Source organism: Arachis ipaensis, chromosome B5 (assembly GCF_059453495.1).
Source record: "Arachis ipaensis isolate K30076 ecotype BB chromosome B5, ASM5945349v1, whole genome shotgun sequence".
Classification (NCBI taxonomy): Eukaryota; Viridiplantae; Streptophyta; class Magnoliopsida; order Fabales; family Fabaceae; genus Arachis; species Arachis ipaensis.
In genome coordinates, this window is record NC_142440.1 from 112746297 (window position 1) to 112752188 (window position 5892).

The following is a 5892-nucleotide window of genomic DNA, read 5'->3' on the forward strand; positions in this document are numbered from 1 at the left end:
GAATTGCAGGGAGGTGTGTTTATTATTGGTTATGGAAAAGGTATCTTTTTGGGTTTTTTAAGATAAGAAGCAACAATAGTAAATGGCAATGGAAACAAACTAACTAGAAAAACTCTTGGCAAGGTATGAGAACTGGAAATCCCATCCTAGTTATCCTTATCAGGTGTGATGAGAATTGTTATTGTTCCCACTTAGTTAACCCTTACTAAATAAAGGAAAGTCAAGTGGACTAATCAATTTGATTCCTCAAGTCCTAGTCAAATCCTGTGGAAAGACTAGCTTTAGAGGGATCCAAATCAATCAGCAATTTCCAATTTTCAATCAACAGCTGAGTTTGACAACTCAAGTGTCACCAATTACTCAACCAAAGCCAAAAGGAGAAAAATCCAAATTATTTATATCATAAATAGAAGAAAGCAATCATAAATCTGAAATACCTCAAATTGCATTAAATAAAGAAATCAAATCTAACATGGAGAGTTCATAAATCAAATTGGGAAAAAAAACAAACTAAAGCCATAGAATAAATAAAAGAAGAAGAGAAACTAAATTAAAGGAACATTGAACCTAGAATGAAGAAGGAGTAAACCTAACCTAAGAGAAATCCTAAATCCTAAAACCTAAGAGAGAGGAGAGAGCCTCTCTCTCTAGAAACTACATCTAAAACCTAAAATTGTGAATATGAAAGTTCTCCCTCGAGTCTCTGCAGGTTCCCTGGCTTTATTCTATGTTTTTGGACCGAAAACTGGGTCAAAACTCGGCCCAAAATCGCCCCTAGTGTTTTCTATTATTTCTGTAGATCGCGCATGTCACGCGTATGCGTCAGTCACGCGTGCGCGTCATTTGGCGAATTTCCTTGTCACGCGTACGCGTCAGGCATGCGCACGTGTCATCTTGCAGAACTCCAATCCATGCGTATGCGTCAGGCACGCGCACGCGTCATTGCAAATTTCTCCATTCAGCACACTCGTGTGAGCCATGCGTGCGCGCCGATGCTCGCTGGTTATCTCCTTAGTTTCTTGTGTTCCTTCCATTTCTGCAAGCTTCCTCTCCATTCTCTAAGCCATTCCTGCCCTATAAATCCTGAAACACTTAACACATGGATCACGGCATCGAATAGTATAAAGGAGAATTAAAATATACTAATTAAAGATCTCTAGGAAGCAAGTTTTCAACCACAAAACAAAACTAGGAAGGGATTATAAAATCATGAAAATCATATGAATAAGTGGGTAAAGACTTGATAAAACTATTCAATTAAACACAAGATAAACCATAAAATAGTGGTTTATCAAGTATCTACTTAACTCTTTTATTGAATTAACTAGGAAAAGAAACTACCTCTGGTTGGGTTGCCTCCCAACAAGCGCTCTTTTACTGTCATTAGCTTGACATTTTGGTCATGAATTTTTTCCTCTTCTTCCAGTTTGTTAAGAGAAATGACCTCAAGTGGAAGAAGGAGCTAGTTAATGCCCCTTATTGTGAGTGCCTTTTTCTAGCAACCTTTCTTTTGTGATTGGCTTCAGTGAACTTGCTTGTTGGATCAAGAGTTGGATTGTCCTTTGACCTTCTCTTTTTCATGAATATGATCCTTTGTTTTTTGGTCACAATGCTCCTTTTGGTGTTTGTAATTACTGCCTTCACATCTTTGATCTCAAGACTTGGGTATTGTTGGATAGTTGGAGCATCCTCTTTATCAAGAGCTTCTTGAGGTGGTGGTTCAATGAATTCACCCTCTATGCAACTCTCTGTTTTATTGGAGTGTAGACTCTCTTGATTGACTTCCTCCCTTTCTTCTTCATGATGTTGAATTGAATCTTCTGGCAGTGAGTTTGCACATTCCTTTGTCACCCTTAGCAGCCTCCGTGGGTATGGAGCTCTAGGCTTAGATACTCTCACAACCTCCTCCTTCTTCATAGGAATCTCACTTGGTATGGGTACCTCTTTTTCTTGTTCTTCTGATTCCTCCCTTGTTCTTGACCATTGAATGAACTCCTCCGTTTCTGGAGACAGTGGAGCGGTCTTTCTTTGTGATCTCAGCTCTTCAATGAATTGTTCTTCAGAATAGGATTGAGCTGTCTCTCTCAATTTTTCTTCATGCCCCCTTTTTGCTATTTTTTCCTCTTCGTTTATCTTTATCATTTTTTCAAGGAGGAGTTCTATCCTAGCAAGTTGATCTTCTTCTCTCCTTTTGTTGAGTTCTTCAAGGAGGAGTTCTGATGACAAGTCATCTTAGGCTAGTTTCACAAGCCTTTTTCATCTATTTTACTCGGTTTTTATGCATTTCTTAGGCAATAAGTAAGTGTTTGGATGAGAATTTCATGCTTATCTTGATTCAATAAAAACATTGTTAATTTTATGCATTATCATGAGATTTATACAAGAATTGATTGATTTATGCATGATGTAAAATCTTGTGATTATGCCAAAGCTTTGATGAGTTTGTTTGGTTGATGATAGGTAGAAAGAAGCAGAGGAAGAGCAGGGAAGAAGAGAAGGAGAGGCCAACATTGGAGCCAACGTTGGCCTATCAACGGTGAAGGCAACATTCTGGAAGAAGAAAACATGGCTGCCAATATTGGAGGGAACGTTGGTGAACCAACATTACCTCCAATGTCCTTGAAAATGTTCAATTCTGGAGCTAAAAGATTTTTGGGCAACGCGTACGCGTAAAAGAAGGAAATTTTTATATCCATGCGCAAGCGTGAGTCACGCGCACGCATGGAATGACAAAATTGACCATCCACGCGTACGCGTCACCAAACGAATGTTGGAGGTCCAATGTTGCCTCAAACGCTGCCTCCAACGTCCGCGATGAGCAGCCCATATTTGGATTTGGAAAATTTGCATCGACGCGTAAGCGTGGGCCACGCGTACGCGTGGATGCAGGTTTTTGGACAGACACGCAAACGCGTGAGCGACGCACACGCACAAAATGCTATTTTTACGGGTACGCGTGGGCGACGCACACGCGTGGAATGGAAAAATGGCAATGCACGCGTAAGCGTAGTGTATGCGTACGCGTGGATGGAAAAATGTTGGTACATCAACGTTGAGTCAAACATTGGCGCCAACGCTCATTCCTTCGAAAATCATTTTTGAAGCCCAACGTTTGACTCAATGTTTTCTTGCAAACGTTAAGGCCAACGTTGACATCATCTCCAAGGCAATTAAACACCCATGCTGATTTTTAAGATGAATTACCCATTTGCCCCTCTTCAACATTACTGAGACCCACTCTTACTTGCCTCAACAAGGCCAAAGGGCCCACATCCAAGTACATTGAAGTCCCAATTTGAAGAAAAGAAGAAGAGTATAAATAAAGGCTCTCTGGTAGAATTAAAGGGGGCTTGGGTAGTAGTAGGCTGCATTAGGAGTAAGCAGTAGTAGGAGTAGGAGTAGAATAGAAGGATCATGTATATACTTTTTCTTCTCTGCACTTTTATATTTCAATTGTATTGAATTCAGTTTATTATCTTATGCAATTTCAATCTCCTGCATCACTTCTCTTCTGCAACTTTCCTTTCTGCAACTTTACATCTCAGTTTGCTATTGAGTTCAATTTAATTTCATACAATTTAATTTTTTGCACTTCTGTTCTTTGCAATTCTACATTTCTGTTTTACTTCCCTGGTTAGAGCAATGACCCATTGAACCCCAACTCATTAGGGGGAGGATCTTTATCATGATTCATATGAATTGAATTAAATTCTTCTTCCTCTCAATTCATCTAGATAGCTAAGAAATAACTTCTGTTTTGATTGAGATCCATTCACTCTGGAAGGGTGTTTGAATCTGTGAATTTCCATGTGAGCCTCGGAAGGGGGGTCATGGAAATTAGAATTGAAGCTCTTTTTTTCACAACTTTCTTGATCAACACCATTCGGGAGAAATTGAGATCTTGAGAGTCTGTGTGGCTTATGGATGAGAGAAAATGCTTAACCTCTTCTTATGACAACTGGATCAAGGAATTGGCGAGATTGATTGTGATTAGAGAGATTGGATTGCCAAAGAATTTGGATCCAATCAATTTCAATCTGCCATAGATCTATTCATATGATTGAGAAGGAAGTTGAGACCCATTTGATTCATTGTGGATTGTGATATCTCCAATCCCTGATGAGTCTTTCTTTCTGTTAATTGTTCTTGAGTTCATTTCAGTTGCTTGATTTACTGCTCTCTTTAATTTTCCTGCACCCAAAGCCCTTTACATTTGATGCAATTTACTTTTCTTGCCATTTAATTTTCTGCCATTTATATTCTGTACTTTAAATTCATTGCAAATTACATTCTGTTAGCTCAATTCCACTCAATCCACCACTGTTAGCTTAACTAGACTAATCACCTTACTAAAGTTGCTTGATCCATTAATCCTCGTGGGATCGACCTCACTCACGTGAGTTTTACTACTTGATGCGACCCGGTATACTTGCTGGTTAGTTTGTGCGAAATTCAATTTTTCGTCATCAAGTTCCATCCTAGCAAGTCTATCTAAAGGAGGTTGTGATGGCTGGTTGGGGTTGGCTTGTGAATGGAATTGGTTGTTTTGTGGTTGTGTGTTCTGAGAGTGGTATGATTCTTGTGGGTAATGGAATGAGTTTTGTAAATAGTGAAATAAATTTTGTGTGTAGTGGGATGAATTTTGTGAATGATGAAATGAGTTGATGGAATTGGGAAGGAATCTTGGGCTGAGGCATACTCAAGTGATGAAGAATTTGAACATGTAAAACTAGAAGGTGAGGTTGGATAATTAAGAGGTGATGGCTCTTGATGAATGGGGTATGAATGAGTGAAATCTCTTTGATTTTGATCTTACCAGTCACAACATGATGAATGATCACTTTCATCAAAATATGGACCATTTTGTGGCTTTGTAAAGTACCCCATTTCAGCTTCTTGATGCTCCCACTCAGCATGAGCATAATAACGTGAAGCATTCTGTGGTGGTGGAAAGTTTCTCATGAAATGTGATTGACCAAGAGATGATGGATGCTCCTTTCTTTCTTGCAACAGGCTCTGTCTCAAACAATAATCACCAAAAGAAATTGAAATCTCCATTGTCATGAATTAGGATTCTTAGTGAGGCAATATCACAAACAGCTAGTGATTAAATAAACAAAGAAAAACCAAATTAAATTTGCAGAAAGTAACAATGATTATTGAAATTAAAACTAATTAAAAAAAGAAAAGAAAAAATGTTCAATCTAGTTATCCTCTGATTTAATAATTGTCAATACAAAACCAATCTCCGACAACAGCGCCATAAACTTGATGTCACAAAAACTTGTCTCTCAACAAATTTCCACCGGCAAGTGCACCGGATTGTCGTCAAGTAAAAACTCACTATTGAGTAAGGTCGAATCCCACAGGGATTGGTTGGTTGATTAATGTTAATTGGAGAATTGTTCTAGTTGAACTGAATCAGAATTGAAATTGGGATTTGCAGAATATAAATTAGCAGGAAAATTTAATTGCAAGAAATTAAATGAACAGAAATTAAATTGCAGAATCTAAAGAGCAGAAGCTTAAATTGCAAGAAATTAAATGGGAGTGGGGATTAAGCATCATATTAAAGAGCATAATACAAAGAGAATGGGTGAGATCAGAATAGGGGATTCATTGGGTTTTAGGAGATATTGAACTCTCCGGATCAAATCATTTTCATCTCTTCCTCAATCAATGCATTCATTGACTTTGCTTGGCAATCTTAGATGATTGGATTCCAATGTCTCGGCTCACCAATCTCTCTAAGCTTGAACAATTGCCCAATGTCTTGGTTTAACTGCTCATGAGAAGAGATGAAGTTCGGTCACTGATTATACCACACAAATTCATAGAACAAAGTATTGGTAGGATTAAATGTCACAATATCCATCCAACCCCCAATCTAAT